A 20667-nucleotide genomic window follows, 5' to 3' on the forward strand; every position below is an offset into this window, starting at 1 on the left:
TGCATGTTTTTGGATGGATGGAAACCAAATAAGCAGGTGGAGACCTGATGTGAGTATCAACCCCTCGCCCCTAGAGGTACGAGGCCACAGTGCCGTCCACTACACCACCGTGCAGCCCCAGCACAAACTCCCATGCATATAACAAGTCACATCCATTGTTTGAAATGAATGAATGATCGCACAAATATGGATTTAACTCAGATGATGCGATCTAAAGCGCATTTCAGATTACACACACAACCACATTAGCTTTAGGTATGTCACTTTAAAGACATAGAATGACTTAGAACTATCAAAATCCCAGATATTTCCTGATTTGTGGAAACACAGAACATGAACTTACCTATTGTAGGAACTTTGTAGCTTTGTAGAAGAGTCTGAAAACTACCAAAAATGCATGTTCCTACTTAGTTAATTTGTGCTTTTGACATAAAACAACGAAACCACCGCATTTGTTGTGTAAGTGGTCAACGTTATGAAATATTGCTGCTAGTCAACTGGGAAATATAAATGTTGAGCAAAAACTAGCATAAGTTATCTTTCAGTCCATAATTACTGAGACTAGCTAGCTAGCTATAACCTAGCTAAGCCAGGTTAAATGCTGTAAACAGTGTAAATGCTGTAAATTCAACAATGTGTTGATTATTTACTAAGAACTGATTGTATGACAATGTAATGGTACCTAGCATACACCCTGGAAACAGAACTTCCTCTGTTTTTTAAAAAACATCAACATGTTATATTCAAGTGACCACTGCGTTAAACATGAATGTGCGTCTGAGGAGTGTTTAACCACCGCAGCTACAACTTGAAGCTGATATTGGCTTAGCCGCTCATTTCTGTATGACATCTGGCATGTTTTGTCAGGTTCTTCGCCATCATGCTCAGAGATGACAGCTGTAATTCGTCTGACCTTCAGCGCTAATAAAGTATTAAGCCCTTGTAAAGTGTTTAGTGGTAAGAGCTTTGTTTGGCAGCCTTACCAGGATTTGAACCTGCAGATTATACCTCAAGAGAAGGGAAGGGACTGCTAAAAGGATGACAGGAAGCAGTTTTTTTAAAAATAATAAGAAATAGATTGAGTGAGGTGTGTGAGAGAAAAAGCACACTTGGTTTAGATTCATGATGTGGACGTGTAAGTGAAAGACGGTTTTGGGGATTTTGGGGTAGTTTTACTAAAATTAGATTAAATATGATGGTGTGAGTATGGTATAATGGGAAAACCCTAGCGGACGGATGAATAAGCGTTCTGGTCTTGTAAATAGTTATTGTTATAAAAAAAAAAAATGAATTATGCTGTTGAAAATATTCCCATTCACATGAATTTGAAAATGCTCACATGAGCACACCACCCTGTCAGTGGTGAAGGTAAGACATAACTCTTTTACATTAATAACATTTAGAGATTCAACAAGTTGCCATGCAAATAAATTCCACAAGTTTTAAACTAATAGATTTATTTTAAGGTCTTAATTTTACACTTCATTACAAAGCATTTGCCTGGGTCTAACTCAAAATCTCTGTTTATGGTGTGATTTGTAGTGCAGTAAAAGTGGCTTAATTCCATTAATCAATTTTCCATACCACTTATCTTATAGAGGGTTGCAGGGATCCTGGATGCTATCCCAGGGAACTCGGGGCAAATGATAGGAAACACTTAAATGGGTGCCCATGCATTGCAGTGGTGGATAAATAAGAAATTCCATCCATCCATCCATCCATCCATCCATGCAAGAACTTCTGTAGTCCAACTAGGGACAAATGATGACCATTGTATTTACTCCCATATTTTAAAACCATGAACCAGTTGGCAACCATGGCAACCATGGACCAGCAACCATGGCAACCATGGACCAAGTGGCTTAGTGCTTAGCACTATTGCCTTGAATTCTCTGGCCAAGTTCAATTTCTGTCTCTGGTGGGTTTTCTTGGTGGGTTTCCTTTGGGTTCTCCAGTTTCCTCCTGCAGTCCGAAGACATGCAGATTAGGCTAATTGGCGTTTTCAAATTGCATATAGTTTGTGTGTGAGTGTTTATGTCTGTGCCCTGCAATGGATTGGCACCCAGGGTGTACCTCGCCTTATGCTCTAAGTCTGAATGAGTGTATGAGAAAGTGGTAGGACCCCTGGTCAACATTCACACACTTCAAGCAGTTTGGGAAGCCAACCCAGCATGGAAAGAACATGCAAACTCCATGCACACAGACGTGAGGCGGCAATCGAACCCTCAACACTCTTCATCATTGAGACCATTTATTGAAAGTGTCTTGAAGGCCTTGAAAAAGGGCATAAAAATATGCATATACATGTGGACAGGACCTAAATTTGCAAAAGAAAGAGCGCTTTCCCTTCCTTTCTTTTTCTCTTCCTTTTCTAAGGTAAGATGTAATTCAGTTTGGAGTCTGTGGTCAAAGTCTGAGCCCAGGATATCTCTATTAATCAGCTCCAATATGTCTGATTTCTTGGCTTGCCCTTTAGCAGCCCGGGCCTTGATGCTGTGAACGTCTCGTTTTTCTGCTGAGCTCCTGTTACGCCTTGTGCTTGTAATTAACATGCCTTCCCACTCAGTGTAGACGCATGGAGACAGCTGATTGTGTTCCTTTTTCTCCCCTCTGTGTGCAGTTGTATACCTTCACTCCTTTTTTTGCTTTGTTTCTGTGTGTGTTGTACTGCATTAAACTGCATGATAAGGAAGGTCAGACTGAAAAATGGAAGTCACTTCAATTCAATGTAGCAGGTCCTGGGGGTTAGAAGGGGTCTCTGGGGCGGCTATTTCACACCGGTCGACAGAGTGCTAGGGCAGGATTTATCTTGCAAAAATCTTATTTTTTCCATCACCATTGTGCAGATTTGAGAATGTTAACTTTTGCAGAGGTGGCAAGTTAATTCTAGCAGACTTTTCTTTGAGTATATATATTTAAAGTATATATACCGTAGTTGATCAAGTAAATATTTTCAACCTTCACTTAATCTAAACTTTAATCACAAAATCTAAACATTAGTTAGTTTTCTTTATTCATACAAACTCGGCAACATGAATAGGATACATTTTTTTCGTGTGAATTTGTGAGACATTTGTAAGAATATGTTTCATAAAAAAAAATTCTTGTGTAAACACCCATTCTAACAATTTGTGCAAAATATCTTTTACATCTAGTTAAATAAATAAGTCCCATTATGTTTAATGTATCACATTTTGTATACTGCAATTCAGACAGTTTGCAGTACTGGACATTATACTGTAACTATAGCAGTGTTGGTTTTTACATCCTTATTGTATATATTTTGTGTTTTAAACTATTTGTGCATAATGAATTTATCTGATTTGTTGGAATTGTGCCATTAGAACAGCTTAAATAATCCTTCAATTGCAAAAAGAATGCATCTTATTATCATTAATTACTTATGATTCATTGATAGTTGAACATGCTAGTAATTAAACAGTCAGTTAAGAAGGTTTTGTAAAATCTGCAACCTTATATATAAGATATGTTGTTGAGCTAGCAGATAAAAAAAAAAACAGCAAGCTTTCTATATATATATGAGCAGACAGTTATTTGCACAGTGTGGCTTGTGAACATAACCTAATTGAATGGAAACCTCTTTAAAGGCATAGAACGACTTAGAACTGCCAAAATCTAGTTATCTCCTGATCATGATTTTCTAGTGCTGTGGAAACACAGAACATTAACTTATCTAGGAACTTTGTAGCTTTTTAGAAGAGTCTTGAAACTCCTGGAAACTTCTGGAAATGCATGTTCTTACTTTGTTAATTTGTGCTTTTGACATAAAACAACAAAACCAATGCATTTGTTGTATAAGTGGTCAACATCAGGAAAACATTGTTGCTAGTCAACTGGGAAATATAAATGTTGAGCATAAACTAGCATAAACTATATTTCAGTCCATAGTTACTGAAACTAGCTAGCTAGCTAGTCAGTTATTAGATTATTTTTTTATATTTAAAAGAATTCAGTTACTAAGTTTGGGAGCAGTGGGTGAAATGTATAAAATTTAAAATAATCTTAAAAATTATTTTAAAGCAATGTAATGAACACAATCCATGTTGGTTAATCCAGTTGTGATGACAAAACATTCGTTTTTTCACTATGAAGCCGCGCTGCTGGAAAAGTTATTTAAGGAGAAGCAGGGAAGTCTTGGTGTCAGAATGCGGCTGAGATCTCCCTCCTTGTAACTCAAAACACTCAAAAAGCAATTTAATACCTGATTTGATGTGATGGGCCACATATTTGAACTCTCTGGTTTGTGCTGATTGGGATCTCTGGTGCCTAATCAGTGCAATTGCATCATCTGCATGATTAATAGCATGCTGATTTCCATGATGTAAATCGCACATTTCAACATTGCACATAAGGACGGTGCTACAAATAAATCATAAGCTATTTTTTTTTTTTTTTTTTGAGCCTGGGTTTTACCTTCTTGTTTGGTTACGCTAACGGTTTCTTCCTAATGACATCTCAGGTAGTTTTTCCTTGCTACCCCAGCTTACTTATCAGGGACAAACTGATAATTACAGTCTATACTTTTCCCATACATGCTCTAATCTCTTTCCTTTAATTTTTAAATATGTAAAGCTGCTTTTGGGACAATGTTCATAGATAAGAATGCTATATACTAAATTGCAAGTCACCTAGCTAAAGCTGCCATAAAGTCTAAGTAACAGTTAGCAAAGACAGTGTGTGTCTTCCATGTTCTGTTTCTTTTGAATCAGCTTTCTCTGTTTATTTATTAATTTTTTCTAACAGTCTACATTTTTTAATTAATTTTTTTTAAAGTAGAGTGTTTTCAGGTATCTCCTATATGACCAATGCAGGGGGCCAGATGCTGTGGCTAAATCGTAAAAGTTGGCTGAAGTTGAGTCGTTCCACGCGCCTGGATTAGCTCTGCACTTCACATTTCAAGCCATCTCTTTTCTTACAGCTCTATTTCTGTTGAATCTGCTTACATTACATGGGTGTTAGAGATTGAGACTGTGCACACCAAAGGTTCCCCTGTTTAAGTCATTCTGCCAAGTAGTATTTGTAAAGCAGCCCAGTCATAAAAGGACAAGCAGAGCTCATCTTTGGGAGAGTAATTGGCCTGAGTGCAGACACTGAGAGCATTTTAACCCCATTTAAAATTTTTACATGTTCGCTCTATAGGACCCTGTTGGCTTGCTGCACTATGTTGGTGGTAAGTTCAGTGAATAGTCATCTTTTACTGCCATCCTGAACATACGGTAATAAAGGGATCACGTGACCATGTTGAATGAAGGGAAGCTTTGTAAAAGAAATAAAAAAAAGAGTTGATGATGATAACAAAATGTCTTAAGATGAATGGACAGAGAAATGTGTTTGAATTCAGAATATATGATTGTTTCACCTAGCAAGAATTTTTGGTTTGTCAAAATGTTGTAGCAACCTAAATTTGGAGATGTTACTGATGTATCCTGTTTTTTTTTTTTTTTTTTTTTTTTGAAAGTTAGAATAAATTTGATAAAATAATGTTGGACCAATGCTGACTACATGAAATTGAAATACTGTAATGTTGAACTAAGACTAACAGAGTATTGCAAATACCACTTCCACAGTATATGTATTTATCTTTATATACAGTATATTGCTGTACATTGGCAAAAAATGTATGTGAACCTTTTGGAATTTCATTGTTTTCTGCATTAATTTGTCATAAAATGTCATAAAAATCTATAATAAAAAAAAATCTGAAAATCTTCATCTAAGTCAAGGGTATTGACAAATATAATGTGCTCGATCTTTCATGACTTTATTGAACACACTCAAAATAGCAATAGAAAAAGTAAATGAACCCTTGGAATTAAAATCTGGTTGAGCCCGCCCCCCTGGCAGCAATAACCTCAATTAGGCACTTCCTGTAGCTGTGGATCAAACCTGCACATCGCTCAGGAGGAATTTTAGCCCCATTCTTTCTGGCAGCTGTTTAGCTCTGTCATATTCTATGGACGTCTCATGTGTATGGCTCTCTTCAAGCCATTGCATCTATTGCATCTCTATTTGGGTTGATGAGTCATGGCTCTAACCCGGCCACTCCAAAAGGCAGATTTTGTTTTTCTGAAGCCGTTCTGTTGTGGACTTGCTCTGGTTTGGGGTTATTGTCCTCTTGCATCAGACACATTATCCTGAAGAATTTTTTGGTACGCTTGGGAATTCATCTTCCCACCAATGACTACAAGCTGGCCAGGCCCTGATGCAGCAAAGCAGGTCCAAATGATGATGTTTTCTCCGCCATTTATGGTTGGGATGATGTTTTCATGATGATATGCAGTGAACTTTTTATATTCGGATGTAGTGCTGCATGTTCTTTCCAAATAGTTCAATCTTTATCAGTGCAAAACATTTTGCCACACTGCTGTGGAGTGTCAATGTTTTCTTTTGACAGAAGTTTGCATGACATGGCATGCAGCAATGTTCTTTTTAGCAAGAAGCAGCTTCCTTTGTGGTGTTCTGCCCTGAATACCCTGCTTGTTAAATGGTTTACGTACTATAGACTCATGAACACAGATGTTAGCCAGTTCCAATGATCCCTTCAAATTTTTGACTCACTTGGGTTTGTTTCTTTACCTCATTGATAAGTCTTGTGCTCTTTGAGTAGCCACAGTCCCAATGTGTCTTCTGTAACTCCAGCAACTGTAGACAAGTTACACTAAAGTCAACTTTAAAATCACTTTGTAACCCTTTTCGGCTTTATGTAATTCAACAACTCTTGACCATAGATCCTCTGTAAGCTCCTTTTGGCAAGGCATGGCTTACATTAGCATATTTTTCTTGTCTGGAGCAAACTCAAAAAGTTTGAGTTTGAGCTGAAGGTCCACACCTTTAAACTAATTTTCCAGGTATGCTAACACCTGACTCCAATTAGCTTTTTTGAGGTCATTAACACAAGGATTCGCATACTTTTAACACTAGCACTATGAGGTTTTTTATGGTTGCTCTCAATAAAGACATAAAAGGTCAGAATGTTTGTGTTTTTAAGCTCATTATATTTTTAATACTTTTGACTTAGATGAAGATCAGATCAGAATGCAGAAAACCATGAAATTCCAAAATGTATGAAATGCTCATACTGCTGTTTTTCTGTGCACGTGAATGAACATTGAGCGGCATAAATTATTTAAATAAAGGGTCGATAGTCTGTTTTAAAGTTCTTTAACATTGTGGTCATTCATTCCAAATTATCCTGATGTCATTTTATCAAAGTAATTCTGTCTTTTTAAAACAACCTCGTCCGGATGTTGTGGGTTGGGCGGATAATGTCACAGCCTAATTACAACTATACGACAATGTTGGACTTTCTGCTGGGCAGATTCCATGGCAAAGTCAAAAGTAGTAAAAGTGAAAAGCAACTTTGTAAAAACAAATTAATGGCAAATGGTTAGGCATTATTCATTATCACCGGTTTAGCATTATTTTCAGTCACATTTGTTGCCTTTTCATGACTTTGTTATACTTTTGTGTAACTGGACCTTTCTAAATTTTAGCTTAATGTCTCTGCTATAGGTCACTAATTGATTTTGTCACTACAGCTCCTGTTGTTTCTTCAGCAGTCTCATCCTATTTATAAAAACTGCAGAATATCGGTTCCAAGTCCCACAGATGTGCTGACTAGACGCTAAAGCCTGATTGAGCCAGAAAAAGAAAAAAGAAAAACCTACATCATTTGCACTGGAAAAGGTTAGCTTTGCTTGTGTTGTCTCCAGCAGTGGACTCAAAACGGCAGAATATATTTTAGTTGTTTATATCTTCATGGCACCTTTATAAAGACAGGTTCCTGTCCTAACACAATACAGAACTTGAGGAGCACAGCACATTGATTGTCTTTGTTATTAAGGTGTTTACAGGTTCAGATGTTCTGATGTTCATTGTTGTCAGGTTGTTGTCTTCCTACCTGCCAGACTAGACTTTATAACTGTAATCTGGTCCGTTTGGGAATGAATCGTAGATTAAAACTAAATTATGTACAAAATGTTCTGCTGAATACAAAATCATTTTGGAGCGTGATTTTATGATTTAGGATTTTTACAAATGTTTTTGAAGATTATCATATCACAGAGTAGTTTTTGAGAATTTTTTCAAATAGACTGATCAGAAACTGTGTTTATTATCTACAGTATAAAAATAGATGTGACAGTAGTGCACGTTAAACTGCTTGTAATCATTTCTTTAGCAACAGAGTCATCTAAATCTAAAAACGTGGGAAGTCGCTTGTTGAGTGTTTGAGGAAGTAGTCTTCAGTTAATGTGTAACTTGTTTGTTATCTTCAGGATGAAAGAGTTTATACTTGCAAGTTCTTGGTAACATGATTTTCTAAAAACAATATATTTAAATTGTGAAAAAGTGATGCTGGTGAAGGTATGACTGTTTATAGCTACTATGACATAATATTAATAATTATACGACATATTATTAATAATATATAATGAATTATATTAATTATAATTATAATTAATTATAATATAATATTATAATATGTATATTATAATTATAATATAATATTATAAATATAATATATATATATATATATATATATAAAATTGTTAAAATAATTTATATCACTAACTATCACTCATCGTCTATCGTCCATACCGCCTTATCTTGTATTCAGGGTTGCAGGGAGCCTGGAGCCTATCCAAGGGGGTTTAGAGCACGAGGCGGGGTACATCCTGGACAGGGTTATATACAGTATGATGTTTGACAGTAACTCATCTCCATCACGCTTTTCTTGATTTTTTTTTAAGTGTAACAGCACACAGCAGAAGGTGCTTTATTAATTTCAGTCCTATATAACACAACACAATGTTTTTAGGTGAGTCAGAGCTTAATTCAGGTGTAAAAACATTCCACCAAGATGAGATTTCTACTCCTAAATTACTCAAATGTCATGTGATCTAGGGCAGCCATTTTGGAAATCTTAAAAATGTTAGCAAGGTCTTCTGAAGTGTAAAGTTTGACGCTTAATGCCTCTAACAAGCTAAAGATTCCTGAGCACGAGGCTGGATTTCCCGGATGTGACTTGACCCGGGTGGCATCGCGAAAGCCGTCGTGCGTGCGCTCCGTCAGCCGACTTCAGCAAACCATCTGAGTTTAACCGCAGGTTGGCAGCGGCGAGGGCTGCGCAAACAAGCTGCGGCCTTGCCGAAATACACCAGTAAGCCCTGTGTTCGTCTCTGCTTCGATGTTTTAAATGCCGCGGAATTTTGTGGAGGGATCAGGAGGCCTGATTCGGTGGAGGTTTGTTTTGGCCCTGCTCTTTCCATTTGACTATGGGCTGCAGCTGTTCACGGTCTGTGCGTGTCTCCCAATTAAAGCATTAATCCAAATCAGTTAAAATGATGGCACGCGGAGGAAGGACGCCCACGAAGTGTGCTCTGTCTTTCTCTGTTTCTTTCCCTCTGGTAATTGCTCACCAAGCATTCCTTAAAATGAGCATCAAAGCCGGGGGTCTGGTAAATGTGGAAAATCTGAACGTGAAGAGCAAAAAAAAAAAAAAAAAAGGAAAAGAAAAGTGGGGAAATTAAGTCTGGGCTTCGGCTTTCTCCTCCAGTGTACATTTTCCCCCCGCAGCTTACTATCTAGCAAATGAGCTTGGATATGTTTTCTCATTTGTCCTGGCCACTTCTGGGAATGTTTCTACGAAACGGATCAAAATCGATATTTACAACATTTCAAAGCCTTTGTATCTGGCAATTCCCTGTGCGCCAGGGTTCCCGAGCTGTGGTCTACCTCAGCTATTCGACTCCTCGACTCTCCGGGATGTACAGATCAACATGCAAAAAAAGGCCATGATGTAAATGTACATAGTCAACGAGAGGAAAGGGCAAGAGCTCGGGGACGGCATGAAGTTATTTCTGTTTACGCCTGCGCCTCTTGCGGACTGCACACGTCGCCGAGGACGAGAGCGAACGAGGTAGACGGAGGCCATCCCTTCACCCTCATTACTCTAGGTTAATATAAACACCTAGGCAGCAAATCTGGCAAGTCAAGTCAGCGCTAAACATCTTCAACTCCTCGTGCATACAAACACAAGGACTGGAGCTCTGCACACCCACACCAGTCGCTCGGGGGACACCTGCGTACTTCTGCAGAGACTATCTGTCCTGTGACCCGACTGTCAAGCCACCCTTAGGTTCATAACCTCCTATTTATAGACAAAAACCTCAACCACCAAGTGGTTGAATTAGAATCAGGGATAAAGTCCATATGTGCTGTGTCAGACCACAGATGGGACGATGTTGGACGTTCTCCATGCAGACATCCGTAATCCTCCTTCATAACACAGGACTGTGGAATTCAAATTTCATATCTCGGGACCTGATATCTGTCGCTTTGTGTACCCTCAAGTATGCACAAGTGTACTAGGTAGATAAGTCGAGTGAAATGTCTGTTCTGTGGAACAACGCAGTATATCTTAGAATATCTTAGCAACTCTCCCTCTTTTTTTTCTTTCTTCCCCCGGCATGTTGAGTTTCTGGGAGGTTGGATTCGGTTAAGCCTCCGTGGCCCGTGTTATGCGTGGGAGGAAAGTGATAGACAAAGCTTGGTTATTCCGTCGTCCCCCGACTCTCCACCCCACCTCCCTGCTCTCCTTCGTCAGACGATAACAGTGCAGATTGGAGAGAGGATGAGGGGGTGTTCGCTCGTGCAATGTGAAGCGGCGATAAGGAGGAATTGGAAACGCTGCAGACTGTAGAAAGAGTCCAACTTCTATTGTGGAAGAAAGGCGAGTTCCTGAGGCAGGAGGGCAGGAAGGGCAGGGAAAGGTGAAGGCCGAAAGCAACATTAATTACCCTGCCGGGGTCATAAAGCACCTGTTTGAGGTTGACACTAGAATCTTGTTCCTATCGTGCCTTTTAACAATGCTTCTTCATTCCTTGTCATGTAATAAACGCATTATCAGACATAACCTTTAGAGGAGCATGACAGTTTTAAAGGTGTAAGTGTTAAAACCGATGCTTTTTTGAGCACAGATAGCTCTGTGGTTTCAAGCGTCATGTCAGGTAGAGAAAAAACAATAAAAGGATTTTGGATCTTGCATTAATCATTTTGAAATGGAAATCTGACTCCTCCATATTGCTCATGACCAGGTTTCTAATTTGCGTACGAGCCGATTAACAAATATGTTGTTTGTTTGCAAGCTATGGGCCTGCTGTTTATAACACATCTCATTTTTATCTTTAAAAATCTATAAAAATTATCAATCAGTAGATAAATAAAAATACAAAATCTCCATGGAAATCTTGCATATAAAAGAATATACAAAATAAAAACACCAAACAGAATTTTTTTCTCCTCTAGAAATAATGTAAATATGTCTCTAAATGACATAATTTCAAAATGACACAATATGTGAGACCTCAGTGGGGTTTTCAATCAATCAATCAATCAATCAATCAATCAATCAATCAATCAATCAATCAATCAATCAATCAAAAAGCAGGTGTAAAATGACCAACATTCTTTACTCATGTAAAAGTCCTCATCTGAATCAATTTTCTGGTTCTTCACTCAATATGTAGCGCAGCCACATAAAAGGGCATTTTAAACAAACAGGGAAATGGATTAAGGAGCTAATGCGGCTCACCTGTGCTTGTAAATTTGCCCGATCTGGTTTTATTTGTCCCCATTGACTGTGTTGGTCACTCGGTAAGCTCTCGCGAGCATGCGCGATCGCAGCGCGAGGGAACCCGGAAGCGGCGTCGGGTCACGTGTGCCGGTATAAAGCCGGAACCGGCAAGTGGCTCAACACGGAGAGATTTACCCAGCGCGCTGTTTATTTTGAGAGAGAGTTTGGTTGATGATTCTAAAGGAGTACTTTTCCCCGGTTGGATTATTCCTCATAGACACTCACAATTCACCTCTCGTTCCGTTGCTCGAGCTCCCGGATTTGTCATCGATACCGGTGAGGCCGAGCCAATCTCTCCCGTGCATCATTTCACACACTGCAATATCATTAACTCTGGACAATCATACACGCACTCACACACCCGCATACACCATACACATTGTTTCTATTTGTATATATTTTGTATATATTGGTTTTGGTGCACCTTGTTTGTTTGTTTGTTGGTTTGTTGGGTTTAATACACTTTGTTTTGGTTTATACATAGTTATTGTGTCGCGTCTTTACTTGTCCTGTCTGGATTGCGCAATACCGGAAGTGCAGTTTAAAAACCCGTATTTTGATTCTCGACCCCGTAGCAAAGTAACTAGTGGTTTAATTAAATCCAAGTGTTACATAGTGGTGGCCCGTACGTACGGGGAATCGGTATTTTCGGGTATTTTCCGGTTTTGTGTGTCTTGGCAGAACAAAATGGATGCTAACATTGCTAATGCTAATGCTAGTGGTGCCGTGCAGGCCGACCTTGCTGTAGCTAATAATGTGCTGGAGGATGTAGATGATGCATTTGTTACACGCCGTAACCCTACAACTGAAATAACCTCATTGATTAGTTCACTATATATATCTGACAGACATGATGATGATGATGATGATGATGTTGTGTCTGATATTAATGTTGTGCATACATTGCAAACTGAACTGAATCAATGCAAGGAGGATATGGGGGCGCTTACTGACAAAGTGAACACGTTGGAGCAGGATTTTAGACAATCCGTAAACAGCAGTCTGAACAGAGAAACCAGTTTTCGGGACGCAGTGGACGCCAGCTTAGAAGGGCTGGAGCGCTACTGCCAAGAGGCCCTGGAGAAACTGGAAAGAGCTGTCACTGACTGTTTTCTGCGACGTGACGTACTCTGGGAAAACCAGATGAAAAAACTACGGCTCACAAGTACGCCCACCATCCAAAGGTTAAAGGCCTACACCCCTGCATCTCCGCAATCTCCTGTTCTACATTCTCCCAGCACGGCGATCACAGCATCTACAGCAAAGGTACAGCACATAAGCAGTCATGAAACATACGACATTCCTCCTTGTGTTCAACCACACGCTTCTGCTCAGCTTACCTCCTCAGTTTCACCCTCTTCTTCTTCCTTTTATGGCCGACCACCCATCCGCCTGGAGTTTCCAGCCTTTGGCGACGCTTCAGAGACAGCGGATGTTCTTAACTTCATTGAACAGTGTGAAAACTATCTGGAGATCAGACCACTGCCCAGCCCAGAACTGCTAGGAACCCTCAGCACGGTGCTACGAGGACCTGCTCTGAGCTGGTGGAAGGCAGAGAAAGGCAAGGTGAAGGACTGGAAGTCTTTTAAACAGGCATTTATGGCGGCTTTCTTACCTGATGACTACCTCACAGAAGTGGAAGAAAACTTAAGGTCTCTGGTACAGCAGCCCAGTCAACGCCTTAGAGACTTCGCCTATGACTACCGCGCCCTCTGTATGAAGTGGAAGCCTGATATCTCCGAGGAAGAACTAGTGGGGCGAATCCTGAATAACATCAACCCAAGAGTGGCAGGATGTCTAAGAGGAACAGTGAACACCGTGGAACAGCTTGTGAAGATAGGTTCTAGGGTGGAAAAAGACTGCAAGAGCTCCAAAGACTATTGGCAGAAGGTGGACTCCCAGCACAACAAGGAAAAGAGTCATAAGAAGGCAGGTGAGCGAGTTCTTTCAAAACACGCAGCGGGACTCTCCATTGCTCAACCTCTGGCAACTCCTTCGCTTCTCCTGGTTCCAGTAACAGTGCAAGGAAGGAAGGTGAATGCTGTGGTCGATACAGGAAGCTCCTACACGTTGATGAGGGAACATCTATGGAGGCAGCTCTGCGAACAGGAAGTCAGGTGTGATGTTCCTTCTCCTCAGAAGTTTGTGATGGCTGATGGGAAAACACACCAGGCGCAAACCCAGAGAAGGCTGCGTTACAACTGGCACACGATCGACTGTGAGCTAGACACTTACGTCATGAGCAACTCTCACCTGGCTTTCCCTCTGATCGTGGGGCTGGACTTCTTAAAAGCCACAGGAGCCACCTTGGACGTCGCTCGCGGGGAGTACGGGCTGAAAACAAAGGAGGGAGTCACTTATCATCCCTTCATAATGTCCCAACCCCACTCTGCGCCATCTAAGTCTGCTCAATGGAGACACCCTCATCTCCCGGCTACAGCTAACCTGTATCTAGCCTTACCTGTGACTCCTGATGATCTCCTATGTGCGGAGGAAAACTTAAAAAGTGTGACATCATGGGACACCGACAACGAAAAGGAGCTGCTGAAACTAATGGCCGCTTGGCCCCGCACCACCTCCAACATCTTGGGCAAAACAGCATTGGAGAGACACAAAATCACCTTATCTGACGACACCCCATTTAGATCCAGAGCGTACCGAGTATCACCCTTAAAGAAAAAGATTATAGAAGATCAAGTCGACCTGATGCTGAAGGACAACATCATCGAACCTTCATGTTCGTCATGGTCGTCACCTGTTGTTTTAGTACCTAAACCCGATGGGACTTACCGTTTCTGTGTAGATTTTAGAAAATTGAACAGCAAAACCAAACCTGATGCATATCCAATGCCTTTAATACACGACATCATTGAATCACTGGATGGCGCCTCCTGGTTCTCAACATTGGATCTGCAGTCCGGTTACTGGCAGGTGGAGATGGAGAGAGACAGCTGTGAGAAGACTGCCTTCATCACTACCAAAGGTCTGTTTCAATTCCGGTCCATGCCCTACGGACTCAGAAACGCAGCTGCAACGTTCCAACGACTGATGGAGAAAGTTTTGGCGGATTTAAGAGGAAAATATTGCTTTGTCTATATAGATGACATCATTATCTACTCACAATCAATAGAACAACATAGAATGCATCTCAACGCAGTATTTTCCAGACTCACCCAAGCCAATCTCTCCCTCAACATGAAGAAGTGTCATTTCTTCAAAAGGCGGCTGAAGTTCCTTGGGCATGTCATCTCTGAAGAAGGTGTGCAGTTAGACCCGGAGAAAACAAAGGCGGTGGCAGAATATCCTCCTCCTCAAGACTTAAAATCTCTTCAACGTTTTCTGGGTCTCGCGGGCTGGTATCACAAGTTCATTCCCCACTTTGCAGACATAACAGCTCCATTAAATAATTTAAAAAAGAAGGGAGTAAAATGGGAGTGGACCGAAGAATGCCAGAACAGTATGGATGTCATCAAACACGCACTTCAAAACCCACCAGTACTAATACAACCGAACCTAAATCTGCCATTCCAATTGCACACCGACGCCAGCGAAGTGGGCCTGGGAGCCATCCTCACCCAAACTGCAGCAGAAGGAGAACGAGCAGTAGCTTACGCCTCACGAATGTTGAGAGGAGCTGAGCAGAATTACTCCACATCAGAAAAGGAGTGTTTGGCCGTGGTCTGGGCTGTAGAAAAATGGAGGCACTATCTAGAAGGTCGTGCTTTCGAGGTCTTTACCGACCATGCCGCCCTGTCATGGGCCTTCAACTGCCCGAAAACCAGCTCGCGTCTCACCCGATGGACGTTACGCCTACAACAGTTCGTTTTTACAGTACATCATAGAAAAGGCTGCTTAAATCTGGGACCAGATGCGCTATCCCGGGCGCCCCCGCCGTTAGAAGTGGGCACCGCTCCATGTCTCGCCATCACAACCTCTAAATGTTCATCCGACTTACCAAACGACCTGTGTGAGATAACTCAAGCCCAACATGAGGACCCCACCATCACGAAGCTGCTCTCTAAAGACCAGCCACGAAGAACAAGCGAGCAGAGGGTCTCTTTCGAACATCACCAAGGGGCGTTATATCGCCGGGTACCGGTAAGACACGGAGAAAAATTTCAACTAGTTGTCCCCCAGTCATTAATAAAAAACTTTTTACACTACTATCATGACAATCCCTTGGGAGGACACCTGGGGCAACTAAAAACCCTGCTGAGGTTACTAGATGTGGCATGGTGGCCCACGGTGCGGAAAGACGTCTGGCACTATGTGAGAACTTGCAGCGTCTGTCAACAGTATAAAACAGAAAACACTAGACCTAGTGGGCTACTACAGAGCACGGAGGTTCCAGAGCCAGGACACACCGTGGGATTGGACATCATGGGTCCTTTTCCCCGAAGTAAAAGGCAAAATGAATATCTGCTGGTGGTGGTAGATTATTTCACCAAATGGGTGGAGATGTTTCCCCTCAGGGATGTGAAGACGCCAAAACTGGTGAAGGTTCTAAGAGAGGAGATCTTTACTAGATGGGGAGTACCCAAATATCTAGTTTCCGATCGAGGTCCCCAGTTTACGTCTCAGCTACTGGCACACCTCTGCCAAACCTGGGGGAGCGTCCAAAAGCTAACTACGAGCTACCACCCACAAACGAACCTGACGGAACGAGTTAACCGAACTCTGAAGACAATGATCGCTTCATACGTCGGGGACCATCACCAAAACTGGGACCAATGGTTACCAGAGCTCAGATTCGCCATCAATACAGCCCAACAGGAAACTACTGGAAAGACGCCTGCAGAACTCACACTGGGTCGGCAACTAAAAGGGCCACTCGAAAGGCTCATGAACCACCCTCCAACACCGGATCACACAGCCTACTCATTACTGGACCGACAACGACTTATCACGGAGGAGGTGAGACAAAGAGTGAAACAACAACAATCCAAACAAGCTAGATACTACAATGCCCGGAGAAAAGATGCGCACTTTAAACCGGGAGATCTAGTTTGGATAAAAACTCACCCACTCTCCTCCGCAGCGAAAAGATTTTCTGCCAAGCTAGCGCCCAAGTGGGAGGGACCAGCAGAAATAAAAAACAAAAAGGGACCAATCAATTACACAGTGTCTTGGGGCAATCCACAAAAAACTGATACAGTGAACGTGGTTAATCTAAAGCGCTTTTACGGACGTTCTCCTCAGACGCCGGAGGCTTGGGGGGGGGTCTATGTAGCGCAGCCACATAAAAGGGCATTTTAAACAAACAGGGAAATGGATTAAGGAGCTAATGCGGCTCACCTGTGCTTGTAAATTTGCCCGATCTGGTTTTATTTGTCCCCATTGACTGTGTTGGTCACTCGGTAAGCTCTCGCGAGCATGCGCGATCGCAGCGCGAGGGAACCCGGAAGCGGCGTCGGGTCACGTGTGCCGGTATAAAGCCGGAACCGGCAAGTGGCTCAACACGGAGAGATTTACCCAGCGCGCTGTTTATTTTGAGAGAGAGTTTGGTTGATGATTCTAAAGGAGTACTTTTCCCCGGTTGGATTATTCCTCATAGACACTCACAATTCACCTCTCGTTCCGTTGCTCGAGCTCCCGGATTTGTCATCGATACCGGTGAGGCCGAGCCAATCTCTCCCGTGCATCATTTCACACACTGCAATATCATTAACTCTGGACAATCATACACGCACTCACACACCCGCATACACCATACACATTGTTTCTATTTGTATATATTTTGTATATATTGGTTTTGGTGCACCTTGTTTGTTTGTTTGTTGGTTTGTTGGGTTTAATACACTTTGTTTTGGTTTATACATAGTTATTGTGTCGCGTCTTTACTTGTCCTGTCTGGATTGCGCAATACCGGAAGTGCAGTTTAAAAACCCGTATTTTGATTCTCGACCCCGTAGCAAAGTAACTAGTGGTTTAATTAAATCCAAGTGTTACAAATATGAACTAAAAAACAATCACAAAAATTATGTATAATCACTTTAATGACTAACGTTTAAACAACAATCGAACTATTTATTTAATTTCAACAATGATTGTAATGTAACAAATATCCACTAAACAAATGTGTTAGAATAAAAACAACGTGAAGGTATGAATTACTTTTTAATAAGCAATTTTGTTCTCAACATTTCCGAAAAGTGTACTTAGTCATGTGACTAGGGAATATTATAATATTTAAATCTGAAACACAACTGACAGGGAAGAGATGCTGCAAAGAATTTTTAAGCACTTTGCATACATTTTTATAAAGTAATCTCGTGAATAAGTAAAAAAATAACATTTATATGCATTTATTTTGTTTGTTTACAGTCCCAAAAAAGCATTTTTCCTGTCTTATTTTATGTATACATGCATATTATACAAGGTCAAAAACAATTTTTAAATATGAACATAAATAATTGTAATAAAGATCTACAGAAGAAAAACATGTCTGTGTTGATTTTTGATCCTGATAGTTTATTTAGGCCTGTTTCACCAAGGAATATGGAAAAACATAAGCTAGGGCCAACTTACAATTGAAAAAAAACCTCTGACCTTCACAGACTAGCTGTACTGCTAATAGTTAGCTTGATGAGGGCAAACTACAGCATGTGCAGCAGCAGATAGATTACACACTGATGGGTTTTTGGGTTTAAATCACAGCTCCTTCTGATGCTAAAAAAAACCTTACAAATATATGATTAAATATAAATGTGTGTGTGTATATATATATATATATATATATATATATATATATATATATCTGTGTGTGTGTGTAGTGATAAAATGTAATGAATGAAAGTGAAAAGTATTGGCTGAAAGTGCCAGACCTAAGCATATTTTACCATGCCACCTAACATCTTTGTAAAAAAATGGGTTAGAGATATAAATGCATGCATTAATTATTATATTTAATAAATGTTAGTATTATAATGTTCCATCAGCTAGCCAAGTCTCCACTATGAAAACATAACACAAGCATCTGTGGCTAATCAGTATCTGTCCACGAGCTAACTGAGATGACTCAAAGCCTCGGTATAGCAAGCTCGAGCAGAGCGATAACTGGAGCTACAGATAAACGTTTACTCGGACAATTTAACAAACGCGGTGTGTACAGAACAGAGGGATGGTCGTACTTTGATCCGGTACTTTATAACGATCAGGTAATTTATAAAGTCACTTTTAGCACAGCATTTGACCTTTTAGCCTGCATTTGTAGCTGTGGTTAGATAAAATTAGCATTAACTAAGACAGACATTAGCTGTCAATAAGAAATATGTTTCATTATAAAATTAATCTTTTTTTAACAAAATTAAGAAGGGGTATATTTGATGTGTGTGTTTGTGTGTGTGTGTGTGTGTGTGTGTGTGTTTGTGTGTGTGTGTGTGTGTGTGTGTATGTTTGTGTGTATGTGTGTGTGTGTATGTTTGTGTGTGTGTGGGGAGATTCATATTTTTAAAAGGGTAAAACATTTAGCATTTTATATATAGAAAAAAACATTCAGGGAACAATAGTAAAGACATTTCATTGCTATACTGCTTTATATAGTTTAATATTTATATACTGAGATTAATGAGGTGTTTAATGAGAATTATGTAATAATGCATAAGAATTATTCATATTGTGTTTCATATTTAATTTATAATATTGTATATTTATTTTTTAATAAACAGTTGAAAACAAAAATAACATGAAAGCACAATTTTTATGCTGTATTATTTTTTATTTATATACTAATTTATAATAAAATATATTATATATTTTATTCACCAAAAACATGTGAGAGAAGGACAATTAACTGTGTTTAAAAATCGTTACGGCATTCATCATAATATTGCTATTATAATTTTTCTGGACAAATATTTAGTGTTCATGCATGATATTTATTTTTATTGTTTATTTATTTTTATTGTTTGTAAATGCTCTTTTTTATTCTCTTATATTTTTATTCTTTAACAAATGTATTGGCAGATAGTTTTTTGCTATTTTTTTTAAACGTTGTCAGGATTTAAATTTAAATGTTAAAATTTAGATTTAAATGGAGAAATATTATGTGATATGAATAAATAAATAAAAGTAATTTTTTCGATTCTTTGTTTGCTAAAGATTTTCTTTCTCTGTGTGTTACAGCTCGAGCATATTTGCTTCTTATAAATGTATTTGTTTTATACCTTAACACAAATTATATTGTTTGCTTCTTCTGTATGTGCAAACTCTATCAGTGTGCACTTTTTCTAACATGCTGCAAATGTTTTTTTTTTTTCCTTTTTTTTCTTTATGTAAGTTTTTAAATTTGGAAAGCACAATGGATAAAAAATAAATTTGCTCTAAAAGGTTTGCTTGACATTACAGGACAAAACTTTTGCATTATATCCTTAAACACAGTCCTTGAATTAAAATCAGTAATTAAAGAGGCCACGAGATCTTGTTTTTCCGGCGTGTCTGGGTACGCACGCGGACTCCGTATGCAGGCCTCTTAAATGAAGTGCGTGAAGAACACAAATATTTATATGAGCGTGCAGGTTAAACTTCTCCGTTTTTCAACTTCAGCCCGGTTCGTGTGTTCAAGAAGGAGGAATCTCAGAAACTCATCCTGACCTGGAATTTGTTTGGCCTGCAAGGTAGCTGAAGCTGAAAAGCTAAATAACACCATAAAACATTTTAAAGCTGCTCAGTGACACCGCTATAAATTTCAGTACGTTGCAATGGTGATTTGTATATTTTTTGGAAGAACATTATGGAATTATGAAAACATAGTTGGATTTAATATTCTGTCTCTGATCTCTTATACATTCCCAGATTTATTTATCGAATGAATATTACTTTAAGAAAATGTTCTCTGGAACAGTTTTCGCATTACATAAATGCTAAATTGATCCCATCATATATAAGAAGTGTTTTATAAGAAGCAAAATTATGTCAAAATATATTTCAACCCCATTTGATCATCCCTGTTTCCACAGCTACTGCTGCTCCTCATTTCGAACACTGGATTCTAGGAATAATTATATAAAATG

Source organism: Clarias gariepinus, chromosome 7 (assembly GCF_024256425.1).
Source record: "Clarias gariepinus isolate MV-2021 ecotype Netherlands chromosome 7, CGAR_prim_01v2, whole genome shotgun sequence".
Lineage (NCBI taxonomy): Eukaryota > Metazoa > Chordata > Actinopteri > Siluriformes > Clariidae > Clarias > Clarias gariepinus.